Below are 22,498 nucleotides of genomic sequence, written 5' to 3'. Positions count from 1 at the left end.
GAGGAACAATAAAAGAGGCATGAGAACACTTCCATTTGGTGGGGGGAGACAGGGATAGGAATTGTGAAAAGGAGGATCCGGCAAGTTTCTCAGCCAAGGCAAGATTTGAATCTGGCTGTGACAAAGATAAGAAAGCATGGGGAAAGTTAAAGATGAGAGACGTTCACTTCCAGGTGTGAACAGTAGCCTGATAAGGATAGAAAAAGACTGAGAGTTTAACTGACAACACTGAAGAACGCAACTAATGTGAAAAAATGAACTTGCGAAAGATTCAGGGGAACCAGGTCAACAGAACTCCAAACGATAGGTTAAGAAAAAGGTGTTTTAATCTAGAAGAATAAGAAATCGATAATTGCTCAACTCCAGGGCTTAGGAAAATTTCAGAGGTTGGGGAAAGATGGGAGAGAAAAGGGAAGCAGGGAGATCCAAGAGGCGGTTATCACAAAGGCAATGTGAGGGAACAGAAGAAGATATCTCTCTTCATCACAAAGGTAGAATGAGCTTGACTTGATTAGACAGAAGAGTAAGGGAGATTTGAAGAGTCAGAGATAACTCAGATTTCAAGTCTGTGTGATGGGGAGGATGGTGACACTTTCTAGTGAAATAGGAAGGCAGGAGGAAGGACTGGTTTGGGGTTCAATGTTGATGGGTTCAGGTTGAGGAGATAGCAAAGCATCTAGATGGGCATATCTCCTGGCAGCCAGAAATGTGGAGCGAGCATTCGAGGACTGTATTTATTGGGTATGACATTATATCCAGAAGATATCTATCTAGAGCTCATGATTGAACTCATGGGAACATATGAGATCATAAAGGGAAAAAATGTAGAGAGCAAAAAGAAGAGGAGGCAGGAGCCCATAATTGGAAGAAAGGGATGGATGACGAATAAGCAATGAATCCCGAGAAGCAGTCAAGTAGGAGGAGAATGAAGAAACAAGAGACCAGCCTGGGAAGCCATTAGAGTAACAGAAAATATTCAATCAACATCATAGAATTTAAAAATCTTGGGTTTGAAGGGAACTTAGAGGTCATCTTGTCTAATTCCCTAATGAAAGATATATTCCCTCTCCAACATTCCCAATTTGTGATGATCCCGACTGAAGATCTCCAGTAATGGAAAACCCATTAATTCAACATCCTCATTTGGCCCTCTGGGACCAAGTGCAAGAGATGATGTGTCCTCCATGGAATGCTGGATATGGACTCAGTCACTCAAACTCATTCCGATCTCCCTCTCCCAACGTGCCAAGTGGCTTTGTCCCTGATCCAGACGCTTCTGCACTGGGACATGTGCGTTTGATTGGTAAGTCCCTAGCTCTGACTACCTCTTCCTCCTCCTCTCCCTATCTCCCCACCTTCTAGCTCCCATATGGATCATCTTCTCCAATTGGATGTAAGTTCTTGAGTGGTAAGGAGCCTACCATTTCCTTGCCTTTGTATTCCCAGTGCTTAGTACAGTATGTAGTTGACCCTTAATGTTTTCTTTCTTTTTTCTTTATTCCTTCCTTTCTTTTTTTCTCTTTTTATTTCTTTCTTTCTCTTTTCTTTTCTTCTTTCCTTCTTCTTTTCTTCCCTTTCTTTTTTCTTTCCTTTTTTTCAATTACAAAAGATTGCTGATATGTTTTGGTGAAAGGAGATATCACACCAAAATTTCCTCCACAGACACAAATATCACAGGTTATGGATAATAATAATGTCTGTAGGTCCTATCTCAAAGAGCTATTGTGACCCTCAGGAGCTTTAAGTCATTTGCAATCCATGATTGACTATTTCATTGTAGGATGTCATCAGAGAAATTCATGACCAGTCATGTAATGAGGTGACTGGTAGAAAATCCATAGGTTCTAGCAGTCTCACATGTCTCAAGGAAAGCCTCTACCACATTGGACATGAATGAAGATCTCCCAGGATGGACAGGCATATGGGGTTGTAATCTGCATTGTTGGAGAGAATACTCACATCAGTGAGATCCCAGATCCACTGGATTTTCTGGCTGCCGCTGCATTAAATCATCAGCACATGACTCATGTTTAGGAACAGCTGGGGTACATAGGGATGCTGGTAATTCCTTGTTGTGATGCTGAATTCTATTTGACCTCGCTCTAGCTTACTTCTTGGTGACTATCACCAGTGACTCATTGGATGAGCAATGTCCATTTACCTTATTAGAGAGATATAAAACTCCCCCTGTGTGTTCTTGGTTTGGAGACTGACCTGAAATCAAAATCTCTGGAGACCTTCATCCCTTCTGGCCAATGAAGGAAGAGTCCCATGAGGTAACTAAGGTTATTGGCCTTGGAAAATGTTCCCTCAGAAATCAAAGGGCAGTGAGTGAGAGTCTTCCAGACCATATTCCCAACCAGAAAGACAAAAGCATGGTAAGTAAAACTTTGTCTACCAGATACTTACATAACAGAACTCCAGAACTCCTGTGTTAGAAGGAACCTTGGAGATCACTGAGTGCAATCCCTAAATGAACAATGGCAGTAGCAGCAGCAGCCTTTTACACAAAGTATCAAAAAGGATACCTTAATCCAGAATGAGGATTATGAATCCTCATAAGTACCTGATGAGGTAGGTACTATTAGCATTCCATCTGACAGATGAGGAAACTGAGGTTGAGAGTGCTTCAATTACTTGCTTAGGGCCTAAGAACCTGAACTTAAGTCTTGCTTACTCCAGGTCTAATGTTCTATCCACAGGTTAACTTTAGGAAAATGGAGTCCCTTCCCAAATAGCCATCCAGCCTTTGCTTCAAGGCCCACTCCCTTCCATTATTATGACTAACGATGAAGAAAAATTTTATATCGAACCTGAATTTGCTTCTCTGTCATTTCTACCCAATGTCCAAAAGAATAAGATTTTGAACATCTCTTCTACAGGATGAGCCTTTAAATTTTCCTACGTCCCCTTGGGACTTCTCTTCTCCAGGCTAATCAATCACAATTGCTTCAGTAGCTCCTCCATATCATGAATTCAAGGCCTGGTTGTCCCACTCTGGCATCCTCCAGCTTATCAATGTGCTTTTTTTTCCTGTGCTGAGGCAACTGGGGTTAAGTGACTTGCCCAGGGTCACACAACTAGGGCACATTAAGTTTCTGAGACCAATTTTGAACTCAGGTCCTTCAGGGCTAGGCTCTATCCACTGCACCATCTAGCTGTCCCTATCAATGTACTTCTTAAACTGTGGCCCTTAGACCTGAATATTTGACTTCACATGTGTTCTGATTATGGCAAAAGATATCAGGATCTTTCCTTTCCTTATCTCTGGCCATCATCTTTCCTTTAAGGGAGTCATGAAAATCATTAACCTTCTTGGCCATCAACAACCAAACAACAGACATGTTTATGCTCTGTACTATGGGTATGATAGTGGATAGAGTGACCTTGAGTCAGGAAGATTCATCTTCTTGAGTTCAATTCTGGATTCAAACACTTCCTAGGCCCTGCACAAGTCATTTAACCCTATTTGCCTCAATTTTCTCATCTGCAAAATGAGCTGAAGAGGAAAATGGCAACCTAGAAAACACCAAATGAGATCACAAAGAATCAGACACAATTGAACAATAAACAAAAAGTTCCTGGCTGAGTAGTAAGTGCTAACACAACAAACAAAGCATAAAAAAATGCCTAATCATAAAAGATCTCACATTCTAACATATGTCATGTCGGCTTCCATTGGCTTTGCAATTCACTCCAATCCTTAGGCCTTCTGCAGACAGACTATTGTCTCTACTTGCTTTCCCTACCTTCTACTTAGGGAGTTGATTTTTTGACCCTCAAACATAGTAAACATTCATCCCTATTAAAATTCATTATGTCCACTGGAGTTCAATGTCCTAGATCTTAAATTTCTTTTGGAACGCTCTTAGAAGTACTCTAGGAAAACCATTCTCTGCCCTCCCCCAGCTCTAATTAGAATCCCTTTGACATGCAAAGCTTCCATGTTGGTTTCCAATAAATATTTTAATATTTAAACTCATCCTCTTCCATATCGTACCCGTGTTTCAGAAATGGGCAGCAATCCATCCAACAATGGGATGAAAAATGGAAAATGAAATGAAAAAAAAAAATCTGAAGATTCCCAACAAGCTGATCTAGAAAGGGAATTCTGAATCCCGGTGAATCTACATTTGCCGTCCAATCTTAACTCAGCCAAGTCCTTTCCCACCTCAGGCACCAAGTGCTCTATATTTCCTCCTCCCAACTTCCCAGCAAAACCTGTTCTCAGGAAATGAATCCACATTAAGTTGTAATGAGAGACCATAGTACAGTGGATAAGTCAACCATCAATTAGCACAACGGATAAAATCTGGAAAACCTAAATTCTCGCTAACTGGCATCTGGGGGCAGCTGCAGGTAATACGATAAATTAAAGTACTGCAGCTGCAATCAGGAAGACTTGAGTTCAAATTCAGCTTCAGAAACTTCCCAGCTATGTGGTTGCAAAACCTAAAGTACCATGTAAATGCCATTTTGTGTTATTGTTGAGTACCTATGGATAGTCTGGGTTCTGTCCTAGTTCTAGGAATAACAACTTTGCTTCACAGGCCCCAGGGACGCAGGAGGCTCACATTTCCCGGGTCTAACTGGACACAGGATGACCTACTACGCGCCAGCCACTGTGCTATGGCCTGTAAGAGACAAAGACCAACAAGGATAATAGCTAATAACCATGGGACACTGAAGATTGCACATCCATTTCATATGCTCATTTGAGCCTCATAACAACCTTTTAACTTCTGTACTACAATTATTAGATTAGGTGAGGAAACTGAGACCCAGAAGAAGTCACCAGAGAATATATAGAATTTGAATTCAGGCCCTTAGATGCTCTTAACAAAGTATCACCCTCTAAAGAAACAAAAGTCTATTTGCCCTCTCATTGAGGTTATTTAAAACCAGTCTCTAAACTAGAAATTCAAGGGGAAATGACTGTGAAATTCCTTCTCCTTACACCTTCCTCATGTTGGAAATTAAGCTAAATTGAGACACGTCCTTTCACATTTTCCTGGCCTGGTACTGACCTTCCCCCAGGGACGCCGATCGCTCCTCCTTCGCAGACCCTTCTCCATCCAGCACCTAGAGCTTGCCTTTGGAGAGGAAAGGCGGTTTTTGGTTTTAATTTCCCCCTCATTATTCCATCCCAATGTCCCCTTCCCATTTCTATCCAAATCATTTGCAGACTTCATTTACCTTGATCTTGCTATTTCTAGAGGCTCCTCCCATATTCTGTACGACATTTAACTTTGGAGACATTCTGGGGGTTTTTTTCCTTTCAATTAAATGCTTCCAGAAAGAAAAAAAAAAGAATCTCTGAAAATGGGTTTGCCCCAGCTGACTCAAACCCAAAAGCTTTTCCAAAGAGATTTTTACAGAGGAAAAGTTGCCGGTTCCAAACTTGAAGCTCTGAGTTCTGAGCTTGGGTTGGATTCTATTTTGGCTTTGCTTCTTCCTGTCGACAGGGATGTAAAATCCCAGGGCATTTTCCAAGAAGGGCCTATGTCTCCTGAGCTGACATCATCTCCTGATTCAAAGCAACACGTCTCTCCCACCTTCAGGATACAATGCCAAGTCACCTCTTTGGCCCAGTCAGAGGAAAGGAAGCAGAATCTAAATACATTTTCCGGTTTAATTAAATGTAATAAACCTTTATTAAATATGTGCTGGATTCTCAGTCACTACTCCCCCACCCCCAGGAGCCCATACACTAAAGGGGAAATACATATCTATAATATATACACAGACAAGCAGTGACAATTCACCTTCATTTAGTCATATAATCACCTCCGTTTAAAGGCAATGTGAGGAGGTGAGAGGGCTGGCCTTAGAGGCAACAGGGGCTGGTTTCTGGTCCTGCCTCTGAAATAAGGCAAATGTGATCTGGTGTCAATCATTGGGCCTCTCCATGCCTTCAGGCAACTCCCTAAAAAAAAGGAGTTCTTGCTTTTTTGTGTGTCTTGGAATATTAAATTCACAATTGGAGGACATGCTAAATTGCAGTGCAAGGTTAGGGAAAATAAAGGTGTTATTTTTTTCTCCACCCAGTCCACGTAATCTGCCCAGACCCCAATGCCTAAAATACAGGGAGCAACACAGATCTGAAATAGCTAACACAGTGTTTCCTCAAGGGCAGTTCCTGAAGCTGAGAAATTCACTTTCCCACTCTCTACTCTCCCCTCAACCTTAAAATGTATTTTAAAAAACACGCCAGGAACTATAGTACAAAACTGCAGTGAAAAGAAACAGCACCTGCCCTCACAGAGGCAATGGAACAGCTACAGTCAGACTCTGATCTAGGACACCGAGCTCATGGTGATATCACGATTGATTGTTTGTAAGAAGGTGGTTTAGCCATTGTAGGCTGGACCTCCTTGAAATGGCCCAAGACACTCAGAAAGAACACTGGTCTCCTTTATAAGCAATTACACCAAATGCCAACTGTGTCCTTTGAAATCCTCACCAATTTTTACTGAGAATCAAGTTGTGATCACCAATTTAACAAACGTGATTTTTTATTCTTGTATCCCAATGGGAAACTAATGCATGAGTTATCTAGTGCGTATGAATCTTCTTGACACAGAAAGACACCATGGTATTATGATCAGGGCATTGACTCATAAGTCAGCAGACACCTGGGTTTGTATTAATTCATTCAACAGCCATCGTTGAGAGCCTAGACTGGATATAGCACTGTGGTTTAGGGCTCAGGACTCAGTCCTGTGGCTTCTGAGGTTTGAGGAGGGAGGATGCCATGAAAAAGGCACTGCATCAGTAAGACCTGGATTCATTCTGTAGCAACAAGAAATTGGAAAGTGAGTGGATGCCCATCAGCTGGACAAGTTGTGGTGTTTGGATATTATGGAATATTATTGTTCTATAAGAAACAATCAGCAGAATACATGCTAGAGAGACTTATATAAATTGGTGCTAAGTGATAAAAACCAAGAGAACATTGTGCCCAACAACAAGAAGACTATATAATAATCAATTCTGATGGACGTGGCTCTTTCCAACAATGAGATGATTCAGGCCAGTTCCAATGCTCTTATGAAGAAAAGAATCATCTACACCCAGAAAGAGACCGCGGGGACTGACTGTGGATCACAACAGAGCATTTTCACTCTTTTTTGATATTGTTTGCTTATATTTTGTTTTCTTTCTCATTTTTTTTTCCTTTTTGATCTGGTTTTTCTTGTGCAGCAAGATAATTATATCAATATGTTGGATTTAACATATATTTTAACATGTTCAACATATATTGGATTACTTGCCATCTAGGGGAAGGGGTGAAGGGGAGGGGAAATTTGGAACACAAGATTTTACAAGGGTCAAAATTGAAAAATTATCCATGCATATGTTTTGAAAATAAAAAGCTTTTTTAAAAAGACCTGAATTTATATCCTTCCTTTGACATTTACTAATTATATGAATCAGGATAAGTCATTTATCCACTCTGAGCCTTGGTTTCCTCATCCCTAACATGGAGGGGCTAGGCTCAATGGTCTCAAAGATTTCTTCCAGTTCTAAGTCTATGATCCCATCAATCCTCAGCTGACTGGATTTCTGCACTCAAGATCTACATTTCAAACTGTCTCAGGGACATCGTTCCCTGCATGTTCAGCCAACATTTGAAAATCAAACTATTCTGCAAAATTCTTCCTTTGGATCCCCTGACTTCCCTAATTCTATTGGTGGTAACACTGTCCTTCAAGCCAAGAAAACTTAGAACCCATTTCTCCTTCCATCATTTGTTGGTGACCAAGTTTTACCCACCCTTTCTTCATGAAATCTGTTGCACACATCTCTTCCATTCCCACCGACACTTCTTGAATATTAACAAGTCTTCCCTTATGCTAATGTCCAGGTATAGAGCCTTTAAGACCATCTTCAAAAAATTATCTCCTGGTGCTCCAGCCAAACGAAACTACTTGTGTTCCCTTTAATCTTGCGGCAACTGCCCTCCTTTTATGTTCGTTCACTAATGAGTGAAACATTGAATATCTAGCTCAATAGCAAGCTTAAAGAATGGATTCATGGTTCATGTAGAGGTTGAATGAGTATTCCCCTTCTAGGATGCTCTAGCTTATATGATCAACTTTCTTCATGCAATACACTAGTAATCAGACTCATGGAAGGGAAACCAAGTCCAATCATTTAGATTGGGAGGAAATACCAGCCATATCCTCTTCCAGCTGCATTTGTTCTAATTCTCTTTTTCTCCCCTTTCCATTAACAGCTCCCAGTACTGAGGAAATGTTATATAAAACAGTAGGAAAAATAATGGACTTAGATTCCAGAGAGCAGAGTTTGAGAATTGGTTCTAAGACTTATTATCTGTGTTGCCTTTGGGAGGTAACTTAACAATTCTAAGGCTCAGTTGCTCCATCAGTAAAATGGAATAATAGCAGTACTTCACTGGGTTCTGGGAAAAGGCCTTGCAAAGCCACAAAGTACTCTCTAAAGGGGAGTTACTGGCAGAAAGATGTTGGGAATCCAGGTTCCACTTAAAGGAAATAATGCTCTCATTCTCTTTTTGCCGGCCAAGATGGCGGAGAGGAAATACACTTCTGTGTAATCTCCGTGTTTTTCTCTCACTATTCATTTCATTTCATGCCTCTGAATTAATGCTCGACTGAAAAAAAAACCATACAATTACTTACCAAGAGAAACCATCCTTGAGACTCGTCAAGAAAGGTCTGTTTTTGCGCGAGGGCGGGGACGGTATTTGGAAGCAGTCTGCGGGTAGCAGCAGCTGCAACCAGAGCACAGATAGCAGCTCAGAACCGGGTGGAGCGGAGAGGGGGTAGGACCGCAGCCGTCTCTGCGGTGAGAGCTTTGCTATAGGAGCAAGTCAGCAGCCCAGCAGAGAAGCTAAAAACACCGGGGGTGAAGAATACAATCCCAAACAGCTGGAGTTTCTAGGGACCTGGCCACCCCTCCCCCACAGTGTCTTAGCCCGCTCGGATCTCAGAGCGCTCGGATCTCAGCGCGCAGGCGCCATAGCATAGTAGGACCTGTGCCTCACGAATACCCTGCCCCTCCCCCAAAGAAAGCAGCCTCCATTCAAGGGGTTTTTTTTTCCTTCTGTTTCTTTGATAGTTTGTCTTTGATAAATAGACAGAATGAGCAAGAAACTGAAAAAGAATTTAACCCTGGACAGCTTTTATACAGATAAAGAGCAGACTCCAAACCCTGAGGAGACTAAAAACAAACAGTCCCCAGGTGAATCCCCGAAGGAGGAGACCTTATATCCCTCAGCACAGATGAATCTCATGGAGGAAATTAAAAAGGCTCTCACAAGGGAGCTAGAAGAAAAATGGGAAAAGGAGAGGGAGGCTCTGCAAAAGGAGAGGGAGGCTTGGCAAAAGAGCCTGGAGAAGTCAGTTAAAGAGAGAGTGGATAAAGAAACCAAATCCTTGAAAAATAGGATTAGTGAACTGGAAACAGAAAACAGCTCTCTAAAAAACAAAATTGGCGAAATGGAAAAAAATTCCACAGAACAAAAGAACTCAATTGGTCAATTAGAAAAAGATCTTAAAAAAGTGAGTGAAGAAAATACCTCACTGAAAATCAGGGTCGAACAATTGGAATTGAATGACTCGAGGAGACAAGAAGAATCAGTCAAGCAAATCCAAAAAAATCAAACAATGGAAAAGGATGTGAAATACCTTCTGGGGAAGACAACAGACCTGGAAAACAGATCCAGGAGAGACAACCTGAGAATCATCGGACTTCCAGAAAAGTATGATGAAAAAAAAAGCCTGAACACTATCTTCCAGGAAATTATCAAAGAGAACTGCCCAGAAGTCATAGAAACAGAAGGTAAAATAGACATTGAAAGAATTCATCGATCCCCTACTGAAAGGGATCCTAAAATCAAAACACCAAGGAATATAGTGGCCAAATGCCAGAACCCTCAGGCAAAGGAAAAAATACTGCAAGCGGCTAGAAAAACCCAATTCAAGTATCAAGGAGCCACAATAAGGATCACCCAGGATCTGGCAGCATCCACATTAAAGGATCGAAGGGCCTGGAATATGATATTCCGAAAGGCTAAGGAACTTGGTATGCAACCAAAAATAACTTACCCAGCGAGATTGAGCATCTTTTTCCAGGGAAGAAGATGGTCATTCAACGAAATAAGCGAATTTCATCTATTTCTGATGAAAAAGCCAGAACTTAACAAAAAATTTGATCTACAAGCACAGAACTCAAGAGAAATCTAAAAAGGTAAAGATTAATCTTGGGAACTATATTTCGGCTGTAAAGATGTATAAAAAATACATGTATACCTTGTTCTAGAAACTAGTTGAGGAAAGGACATTGTACTAGAAAAAAGGGAAAGTGGGGGTACTACATTTCATGAAGAGGCAAAGAAAACCTAGTATATCTGAGAGAAAGAATGGAGAGGAATGAAAATAGTGAGTATTATACTGCTTTCAGAATTGGCAGTAAGAGAAGAATTTTAGACATATTCAATCTATGGTGAAACTTCTCCCACCTCATTGAAAAGTGAGAAGGGAAAAGTGAAAAAGGAAGGAATAAGCTAAGTGGAAGGGAATACGGGAACTGGGAGGGAAAGGGGTAAGTTGGGGGGGGGGAACTCTAAGGGGAGGGGAGGGATACTGAAAAAGGGAGGGCTGTGAGAAGCAAGGGGAGCTCACAAGCTTAATACTGGGAAGGGGGGTAAGGGAGGGGGTAAGGGAGTAAGAAGGGAGAAAAGCATAAACCGGGGTCAACAAGATGGCAAGTAATACAGAATTGGTCATTTTAACCATAAATGTGAACGGGGTAAACTCCTCTATAAAGAGGAAGCGGTTAGCAGAATGGATTAAAAGCCAGAATCCTACAATATGTTGTATACAGGAAACACACCTGAAGCGGGGTGATACATGCAGGTTAAAGGTAAAAGGTTGGAGCAAAATCTACTATGCTTCAGGTGAAGCCAAAAAAGCAGGGGTAGCCATCCTGATCTCAGATCAAGCTAAAGCAAAAATTGATCTAATCAAAAGAGATAAGGAAGGGCACTATATCTTGCTAAAGGGTAGAATGAATAATGAAGAAGTATCTATATTAAATATATATGCACCAAGTAGTGTAGCATCTAAATTCCTAAAAGAGAAATTAAGAGAGCTGCAAGAAGAAATAGACAGTAAAACTATAATAGTGGGAGATCTCAACCTTGCACTCTCAGAATTAGATAAATCAAACCACAAAATAAATAAGAAAGAAGTCAAAGAGATAAATAGAATACTAGAAAAATTAGATATGATAGATCTCTGGAGAAAATGTAATGGGGACAGAAAGGAGTACACCTTCTTTTCAGCAGTTCATGGAACTTATACAAAAATTGATCATATATTAGGACATAAAAACCTCAAACTCAAATGCAGTAAGGCAGAAATAGTGAATGCATCCTTTTCAGACCATGATGCATTGAAAATTACATTCAATAAAAAGCCACAGGAAAGTAGACCAAAAAATAATTGGAAACTAAATAATCTCATACTAAAGAATGATTGGGTGAAACAGCAAATTATAGACATAATTAATAACTTCATCCAAGAAAATGATAATAATGAGACATCATACCAAAATGTATGGGATGCAGCCAAAGCGGTAATAAGGGGAAATCTCATATCTCTAGAGGCCTATTTGTATAAAATAGAGAAAGAGAAGGTCAATGAATTGGGCTTGCAACTAAAAATGCTAGAAAAGGAACAAATTAAAAACCCCCAATCAAACACTAAACTTGAAATTCAAAAAATAAAAGGAGAGATCAATAAAATTGAAAGTAAAAAAACTATTGAATTGATTAATAAAACTAAGAGTTGGTTCTATGAAAAAACCAACAAAATAGACAAACCCTTAGTAAATCTGATTAAAAAAAGGAAAGAGGAAAATCAAATTGTTAGTCTTAAAAATGAAAAGGGAGAACTCACCACTAACGAAGAGGAAATTAGAGCAATAATTAGGAGTTACTTTGCCCAACTTTACGCCAATAAATTCGACAACTTAAATGAAATAGAAGAATACCTCCAAAAATATAGCTTACCTAAACTAACAGAGGAAGAAGTAAATATCCTAAACACTCCTATCTCAGAAAAAGAAATAGAACAAACTATCAATCAACTCCCTAAGAAAAAAACCCCAGGACCAGATGGATTTACATCTGAATTCTATCAAACATTTAAAGATCAATTAACTCCAATGCTAAATAAACTATTTGAAGAAGTAGGGATTGAAGGAGTCCTACCAAACTCCTTTTATGACACAGATATGGTACTGATACCTAAACCAGGTAGGCTGAAAACAGAGAAAGAAAATTATAGACCAATCTCCCTAATGAATATTGATGCTAAAATCTTAAATAAAATATTAGCAAAAAGATTACAGAAAATCATCCCCAGGATAATACACTATGACCAAGTAGGATTTATACCAGGAATGCAGGGCTGGTTCAATATTAGGAAAACTATTAACATAATTGACTATATCAACAACCAACCAAACAAAAACCATATGATCATTTCAATAGATGCAGAAAAAGCATTTGATAAAATCCAACAGCCATTCCTAATAAAAACACTTGAGAGCATAGGAATAAAAGGACTTTTCCTTAAAATAGTTAGGAGCATATATTTTAAACCTTCAGTAAGCATCATATGCAATGGGGAAAAACTGGAACCTTTCCGGTAAGATCTGGAGTGAAGCAAGGTTGCCCACTATCACCATTATTATTCAATATTGTATTAGAAACACTGGCCTCTGCAATAAGAGTCGAGAAAGAGATTAAAGGAATTAGAGTAGGCAATGAGGAAACCAAACTATCACTCTTTGCAGATGATATGATGGTATACCTAGAAAACCCCAGAGATTCTACTAAAAAGCTATTAGAAATAATTCATAATTTTAGCAAAGTAGCAGGATACAAAATAAATCCCCATAAATCCTCAGCATTCTTATACACCACCAACAAAATCCAAGAGCAAGAGATACAAAGAGAAATTCCATTCAAAATAACTGTTGATAGCATAAAATATTTGGGAATCTACCTACCAAAGGAAAGTCAGGAATTATATGAGCAAAATTACAAAAAAGTTTTCACACAAATAAAGTCAGACTTAAATAATTGGAAAAATATTAAGTGCTCTTGGATAGGCCGAGCAAATATAATAAAGATGACAATACTCCCTAAACTAATCTATTTATTTAGTGCTATACCAATCAGACTTCCAAGAAAATATTTTAATGATTTAGAAAAAATAACAACAAAATTCATATGGAACAATAAAAAGTCGAGAATCTCAAGGGAATTAATGAAAAAAAAAATCAAATGAAGGTGGTCTAGCTGTACCTGATCTAAAATTATATTATAAAGCAGCAGTCACCAAAACCATCTGGTATTGGCTTAGAAATAGATTAGTTGATCAGTGGAAAAGGTTAGGTTCACAAGACAGAATAGTCAACTATAGCAATCTAGTGTTTGACAAACCCAAAGATTCTAAATTTTGGGATAAGATTTCATTATTTGATAAAAACTGCTGGGATAACTGGAAATTAGTATGGCAGAAATTAGACAAGGACCCACACTTAACACCACATACCAAGATAAGATCAAAATGGGTCCATGACCTAGGCATAAAGAACGAGATTATAAATAAATTAGAAGAACATAGGATAGTTTATCTCTCAGACTTGTGGAGGAGAAAGAAATTTGTGACCAAAGATGAACTAGAGACCATTACCAATCACAAAATAGAAAATTTTGATTATATCAAATTAAAAAGCCTTTGTACAAACAGAACGAATGCAAACAAGATTAGTAGGGAAGTAACTAACTGGGAAAACATCTTTACAATTAAAGGTTCTGATAAAGGCCTCATTTCCAAAATATATAGAGAACTGACTCAAATTTATAAAAAATCAAGCCATTCTCCAATTGATAAATGGTCAAAGGATATGAACAGACAATTTTCAGATGAAGAAATTGAAACTATTACCACTCACATGAAAGAGTGTTCCAAATCACTATTGATCAGAGAAATGCAAATTAAGACAACTCTGAGATATCACTACACTCCTGTCAGATTGGCTAAGATGACAGGAAAAAACAATGATGAATGTTGGAGGGGATGCGGGAAAACGGGGACATTGATGCATTGTTGGTGGAGTTGTGAACGAATCCAGCCATTCTGGAGAGCGATCTGGAATTATGCCCAAAAAGTTATCAAACTGTGCATACCCTTTGATCCAACAGTGTTTCTATTGGGCTTATACCCCAAAGAGATACTAAAAAAGGGAAGGGGACCTGTATGTGCCAAAATGTTTGTAGCAGCCCTGTTTGTAGTGGCTAGAAACTGGAAAATGAATGGATGCCCATCAATTGGAGAATGGCTGGGTAAATTGTGGTATATGAATGTTATGGAATATTATTGCTCTGTAAGGAATGACCAGCAGGATGAATACAGAGAGGCTTGGAGAGACCTACATGGACTGATGCTAAGTGAGATGAGCAGAACCAGGAGATCATTATACACTTCGACAACGATATTGTATGAGGATGTATTCTGATGGAAGTGGATTTCTCTGACAAAGAGACTTAACTGAGTTTCATTGGAGAAATGATGGACAGAAACAGCTACACCCAAAGAAGGAATACTGGGAAATGAATGTGAACTATTTGCAATTTTGATTTTCTTCCCGAGTTATTTTTACCTTCTGAATCCAATTCTCCCTGTGCAACAAGAGAACTGTTTGGTTCTGCAAATATGTATTGTATCTAGGATATACTGCAACATGTTTAGCATATATAGGACTGCTTGCCATCCTGGGGGGGGGGGGGGGGGAGGAGGGAGGGAGGGGAAAAAACGAAACATAAGTGATTGCAAGGGATAATGTCGTGTAGAAATTATCCTGGCATGGATTCTGTCAATGCGAAGTTATTATTAAATAAAATAAAATTTATTATAAAAAAAAAAAAAAAAAAAAAAAAAAAAAAAAAAAAAAAAAAGGAAATAATGCTCACCAATTGGACCACTAGGTGGGGCTGGAAAATAACCAAGGTTATTCAACTGAATTCAACAAACATTACTTAGATAAGTAACGTCCAAGGCATTCTGCTAAGTGCTGGGATAAAGTGACAAACAAAACAGGCCCTGCCCCCAAGGAACTTATGTTCTACCAGGAAAATGGAACCCAGGTAAAAATGCAGGTAATTTGAGAAGGAACATCAATAAAGTGGGAATGGGAGTGGGAGAGCAAGAGCAGGGAAGACTTCACAGAGGAAGTGGTAACTGAGCTGAATCTTGAAAATAAAGATTCTGAAAGAGGGACATGAGAAGGGAGGTTGTTGATGACCTGGGCAAAGGCATAGAGTCAGGAGGATGTGAAGAACGTGATAAATCCAATAGTTCAAGAGAACTCTAAAAGAGAGAAATGACTAGAACTAAAAACCCTGAGCAATGACGATATTATAAAGGAAAAACAACTTTTAAAGACTTTTAGAATTCTGACCAGGGCAATGAGCAGCTACAGTGGCAGAAGACTAAAGATAGCATCCATCTACTGCAGAAGAGGTGATAGATTTTGAATACAGAATGAGACGCATATTTGGGAATCTGGCCAATAGGGAAATTTGTTTTGTTTGATAAGGATCATGATTGAACAATTTAAAAAGTGTTCAATAAGGAGAAGTGGGAGGGACAGGTGATAAATTGGTATAGATGAATAAATGAAATATTAAAAAGGCCCAGATTGGAAAATTAGTTTCCAGAAGATCTTATTCATTCTAAATCTAAAGTTTGCCTCTAATGTGGGGATGAAGCTGGGGACATGAAAACAATAATTCCTCATATTAGACCTAACTCTCGCTTTCACATGTCAATCCCTTCATGTTTTCTAAAGGTGGAGAAAGAAAAAAAGACATTTTGCAGAAGAGGGAAAGAAGCCAAAAACAATGTTAGAGCAGGGGTTTATTAAGGACAGGTCAGTGAGAACAGTCCACCAGAGTGCAGACAAAGGGGGTGAATTATTCATAAAGCACACCCAATGATAATAAAACCGACTGGAAATAGAGTTAGTCCCAAAAGACTAAGCCAATGGCTTTAGAGAGATAATAGCAGAATGCCCATCTTGGTCCCAGAGCCAATTTTGCTGACTCCCAATTGACTGGCAGGGAACACAGTTAGGTCCTGGGGGGAAAGGACTCGTGGGTAAGCAGGCACATAAAATTTTGACAGTTCCTCAGAACTCAGGTCCCAACAAGATAAACATTCCCAGGGGTGTAAGTTTATATTAGCTTACTTTGAATAAGGCTCATTTCAGTGTAAGCAATGGCACCCGATTTCTGTATTGTAGTAGCTATCCCATTTATCCAATAAGAGGAAGGTCCATTGTGGGAAGTTGAAAACGAGTGGAAAGAGAACCCTCTTCCCTTGGAGGTCAAGTTCAGCAAAATAAAGTCACTTTTCTGATCAGGTTAAACCTTTTCTGGATTTTTTACAAATCTGTTGCTTCACATAAAAGAAACTTTAAAACTAGGATTAATACTCGCTAAAATTAATTAAACCAAAATTAACATTTTTGAAGTGTTCTTTAATCAATTAGAAGAGAAGCTAGAGGGACAAATCTGGCTAAGAAACATCAATATATAAAGATTAATCTGGACAGGTCAATGACAAATTTGCAGAAACTGTAACATTATTATTCATTATTGTGAGAAGACAATATGGAAGTATTTCTTTCTTTTTTCAAAAATTCAGCAATGTAATTTAAAAATAGTAAGCTACTATCTTTTTCTTCTTTTTTGTATTATAATATTTTATCATTTTTTTCACTATCATGATTATACAAAGTGTTCTAAAAGTGGTGCTATTCCAAAAGTGGTGCTGTGGTGTTATTGATAACTCTTCATGACCCTCTTTGGGGTTCACTTGGCACAGACACTGGGGGGGGTTGGCCATTTCCTTCTCTTGCTCATTTTACAGATGAGGAAACTGAGGCAAATAGGGCTAAATGAGTTGCCCAGGGTCACACAGCTAGGTTCATATCTCAGGTCATTTTTGAACTTAGGCCCTCATGATTTGAGGGCCAGCACTCTGTCTACTGCACCAGTGCTTGGTCTACTCCAAAAGTTATGGAACATTTTTAAGTTATTAAAATTTAAAGCTGCACTAAGACTTTTGAGGTTATGTGTGTATTTGTATGTACACACATATAGGTATATGTATATGAATGCATATACACATATGTAAATTAATATATTATATCTACACAAAGAGATAGACATATACACTTTCATGTGCATGTATTATACATATATATATGCACAATATTTACATATTATACATAGGGCATGCCCAAATCTTGGTGGTTATATATATGATGTATATATGTATGTATGTGTGTATATTTAAATATAGATATGCATATGACCATTCCAGTTCACTTTGCCAAGAAAACCCTAAGGACGGCAATGGTGGACAATGGTCAAAGGGTCCAGAAGAGTCAGGTACAGCTGAATAACAATGTGGCTGCAGAGCAACATATATCAATATCAATAAAAGAAGCAGTTCATTGTCTGCCTTTCCTTTCTGACCATCACTGCCTTACATTTCATTTCAGAACGATTACTAGAAAAAGTCTGGTTTGGGGAGCGGGAGGTGAATGATGTGCTCCAGGTGTCACACCCAGCAGGCATTCTGCTGCCCTGGCCATCATCTAATCCAACATCATTTTATGTAAAAATAATTGAATTCCAGGGATGTCTAGGGATCCAAGATCACTCAGATAATGAAATACAATTTGAACCCAGGTTTTCTGACTTTATTGACATGTGCTTTTTCTGCTAAACCAGAGAAGAGAGAAAATGGGGGAAAACAAACAATATGGGTTCTTCAGTGTGATGTACAGACTGGTCCCCAAATTAAAACTCAGAAGGAAAACTTCTAGTTGCCTTCCTTAATGTCCAGCCCCTTCTTCTTTCCCAACCTCTACAAGAGTTTGAAGGTAGCCCATTTCCTTTTAACCATGATTTAGATTTATTCACTAAGTATCTTTTCTGGATGGGAGGGAAGGAAAGAAGGAAGGAAGGAAGGAAGGAAGGAAGGAAGGAAGGAAGGAAGGAAGGAAGGAAGGAAGGAAGGAAGGAAGGAAGGAAGGAAACAAGGAAGAAAGGAAGGAAATAAGAAAGGAAACAAGGAAGGAAGGAAGGAAACAAGGAAGGAAGGAAGGAAACAAGGAAGGAAGGAAGGAAGGAAGGAAGGAAGGAAGGAAGGAAGGAAGCAAATGGAAATTGAGGGTAGGGAGATGATAAGGGTAATAGCAAGTATAGGTGGGATGGATAAAAAAGGTCCAGAGTGGCTGGGGAAGCCTGATTTGGAGCCAAATGAGGCTCATCGTTCAAAGCCTGGCTTTCAAGAAGCAAAGGCTGAGGTTTCGGTAGCAGGGCATTAAAGTTGTTTTGACTTGAAGTTCAGAGCCAGGATTGAACCCAAGCATGGCATTTGTGCTAAACTCTTGTTCACACTCACTCTGAGAAGTTTTTGTTTTGTTTTCCCCAAAAAAAAACAGGAGAAAATTCACTTTAAAAAATTCCTTCTAGGGCTTTGGTTTTAATTTTTTAAATTGCCCCATTATTAAACCTTCGACTTGGCAGGAGGTCACCTCCGGCTGCTTTGATCTGTTCGCTTTGTCTGGCTGGAGAGACTGTGGCATCCACCCTTTTGGGAGGTCAAGTTCTCATCGGGCCCGGTCCGTTGCTCTCCCAAAGGCCGGAGGGCAAGGAGTCCAGCCCTGGAAGCTACGGCTGGGAGGCTTTGGGCAAGGTGACCCCAGACTGCCTCGTCTGGAGCAGACCGGACAGGACTTAGAAGTGAAGGAGTGAGTGGAAAAGACATTTGAAGTTATCATTGGGGGAAGGGGGTACAGTATGGAGAAAGGACAGAGATCCTGAATGTTACTCACTTCCCGACAGAGAGGATTCAAGATGCACAAAGAGCCCGACATCTTTGGACTTGGCCGATATGGGTCGTTTTGCATATTTGGAACAATAGTTTTCATTCTCTCCCCCCACCCCTGAAATTGGGGAAGGCAGATGGAAGGTAGGGAAAACAAACAATTGCTACTTGAAAAAAATTGTGTATATGTATATTATATATACATGTATGTATATCTATATGTATTACATGTGAATGTCTATATTACATAGTTTATACACACAGATATGTGTGTATATAAGTCTATATCTAGATATACATATCTGTGTGTGTATGTTTATGACATGTATATGTGAATACGTATAAGTACACATATAATGTAAAGGATGCTGAGACTTCCTCCCTAAGCAGGAAGCTGAGGAAAATGGAATGGTCAGCAGCCTTCTACAACTGGAAATGTCACTCCCGCTGGGCTATTAGAAATTCTACTTTTGAACAGGAAAGAAATGAGACACCCCAATCCCTCTGAAAAAAAAAGTAGAAAATTGGCTTTCAAGACACATGAACTTTGCCCAGAATAGACTGGTCTGCCACAGAGTTAGACCCTGGAAGCTGCCAGCCGAGACAGCCGGAGAGATCCCATATCCCCCTGGTGCTGGGCAGGTCTCACGCATGCGGTTCCCCGGGCCGGGCCGGCCAACAACAACAGCCTCCCTTGCTGACTGTGCACAGGGGCGGCTCGAAACAGCTGCTCTACTCACTAGCTGTGCCATCTTAGGCCAGTCGTTTTCCTCTCCAGGTTTACCCATCTGTAAGTTGGGATGATGCTATATTACTAAGGAAGACAGAGAGAAGGAGGGGAAAGAGAAGGAAACAGACATTTCCTGAGTGCCTACTATGTGCCAAGCATCATGCTAACTGTTTTATAGATATTATCTGATTTATGGTCACAAAAAGGAAGAAGGAAGGAGAGAGAGAGAGAGAGAGAGAGGAGAGAGAGAAAGGAGAGAGAGAGAGAGGAGAGAGAGAGAGAGAGAGGGGAGAGAGAGAGAGAGAGAGAGAGAGAGAGAGAGAGAGAGAGATACAGAGAGAGAGAGAGAGAAGGAGCCCAAGAACTCATTCTGGGAAGAAAGGATGCGCTTTCAACAAAATATCATTAAAAAAATAAAGTCAGGAGCTTGTCATCCTCATCACTCTACTGAAATGTCCCCTAGCTAAAAGTAATTGTCAAATTCAGTGGCCTTGAAGAGGAAACTGGAAGTAACACAATGGATGGGATGCTAGCTTTGGAGACAAAAAGACTTGAGTTAAATGCAGACTCAGAGGCTTCCCAGCTGTAGGACTGGGATCACCATTCATACCCTGAACTCGAAGTATTGGTGTTTCTCCAAGTTCTGTGAGGGGCTCGCATCTCTTCCTGTGATTTTCTATGTGGTCTTTTATTCTCTCCTACAGACTCAATTATTCGATTTAAACAGATAACTCCCAAATTCTGTGTATTCCACAAACAATGATCTCCTGAACTCCAGACCTGCATATGCCCCCTGCCATCCTAGCGGGCTTCAGACTGGGTATCCTCCAGCAAGAAGCCTCCATTCTCACTAACCTCATCTCTCCCTGGATCTCCCTATTCCAGTCACCTGTACCGGCTCCCTCGTAGCCAATGAGGTCTTGTCAAGTTTGCCTCGCAAACCCCACCTTCCCTCAGGTCTTCCCTCAGCACAAGTGGACTCTTGGCTTCTTCTCCCAACTCTCAGGAGCATCTTTCTCCCATTCATATTTAACGGGGAAGCATCAGGGTGCATTAGAAAGAATATTGGTTCTGTGGTCAGAGTCGTGGGTTCAAATCTCACCTCCTGAACCTTATCTAAGGCCTTTAATCTCCCTCAGCTTCACTTTTCTCATGTATTGGTGAGGGGCTGAGTCTAATGGTCTCTGGGGCCTCCAAGTCTAGGCCCAGGAATCTATGAATGTGAGTGTTGTGGGGGAAAAAACTAAAGAAAGACAACAAACTGTGGGGAAAAATACATAGAGGCAGGAAATAATCTGGTCTAAAAACCTTTCTTCCAGACTTCCCTGTGTGAAAGTGTCTTAAAACAAGGACAGGAAGCCTTTTTTAGTGAAATGAATTAAGGATGATAACCAACAATAACTCTGTTCTAAATAAGATCATGGCTTGATCTTGAAATCAAGCCCCACTTGAAATGACTGGCACCAAGAGGCTCATTGCAATCCTTGATGGGATTGCTCAGGGAAGGGGAGAGGAGGGTCTATATTAAGATAGAATGTTCACCCACTATATTCTAACATATTTTATAGTATATTATTACATAGTATTATAATATAAAATATTTTAAATATTACATGATTATTATAATGACTTTTGGGCAGCTAGATGGCAAAGTGGATAGTGTGCTGAGCTTGGAATCAGGAAAATTCATCATCCTGATTTCAAATCTGGCTTTAGCCACTGACTGAGTGACTCTGAGTAAGTCACTTTACCTTGTTTACCTGTTTCCTCATCTGTATTATAAGCTGGAGAAGGCAATGGCCAACCACTCCAGTGTCTTTGCCAAGAAACTCCCAAATGGAGTCACAAAGAGTTGGACACAATTGAACAACTATTATGATGATGATCTTTTTCTAGTCCAAGATCTCTATGAGAGGTATCATTCAAGGTATGATCTTGTAGCAGAGACATGTCAGAAAGCTTAGAAAAACTAAGTCAGTTTGGATCTGTTTCTGTCTTTCTGTGTGTGTGTATGTGTGTATGTGTGTGTGTGTGTGTGTATCTCTGTGTCTGTCTGTCTGTCTGTCTGTCTCTTTCTCTCTCACTGTGTATCTCTCTTTTTCTCCTCTCTCATTCTCTCTCTATTTCTCTGTCTCCCTCCACCGCCCAAACTAAATACAGATTTTGCTATTAGATTAGTGTTAAATTCAATTGTTTCTGGCAGAAACATATCTACAATACGAATCACAATATTGTTATTTTTTTTCTTCCACAGATTTTTGACCCTGAAATCCTTGCCCTTCTTTTTCATAAATATTTTGATACTGTATTTCAATATAACCGATTCCTTTGTGTTTTATGAATTTAAAAACATTCAGAAAAGGGGCCCATGGACGACACCAGACCACAAGCCAAGGAGCTCATGACCCGTGATAAGGTTGAGCCCTTCCTCTAAAGCTTTAAGGCTGGCAAAGAATTTTACATATATTACCTAAATAACTCTCACAAAAATGTTATGAAAGAAAGACTATTATTCCCATTTTACAGATGAAAAACCTGAAGCTCCAAAAGATTAAAAGACGTAGAGGGTCTGATCCGGGTCTTTTTAACTACAAGTCCAGATCTCTATGAGCAGCCCATTCACTTAGAAAAATCACAATTTTGCTTAAACATTTCTCACCTCTTCTCTAACCCACACAGCCTGACTTCCAGAATATAGAAATATTTGGTCATCATGGTTGTACCACAAAGGAAAATGGGTACTGCTCCATCATCATCATCATCATCATCATCATCATCATCATCATCAACTCCTCATCTTCTCAAT

The 22,498-nt window shown here is 39.7% G+C and overlaps 1 protein-coding gene across 1 annotated transcript in view; it reads right to left on the bottom strand.

Moving 5' to 3' along the window:
- BMPER (BMP binding endothelial regulator) overlaps nt 1–22,498 on the bottom strand; it is a 280,694-nt gene that overhangs the window by 155,889 nt on the left and 102,307 nt on the right. The window lies entirely within an intron of this gene.

The sequence above is a fragment of the Antechinus flavipes genome, chromosome 1, assembly GCF_016432865.1.
Source record: "Antechinus flavipes isolate AdamAnt ecotype Samford, QLD, Australia chromosome 1, AdamAnt_v2, whole genome shotgun sequence".
Taxonomy (NCBI): domain Eukaryota; kingdom Metazoa; phylum Chordata; class Mammalia; order Dasyuromorphia; family Dasyuridae; genus Antechinus; species Antechinus flavipes.
The sequence above is the reverse complement of the archived record's forward strand: the minus strand, read 5'-3'. Positions and strand labels throughout refer to the sequence as shown.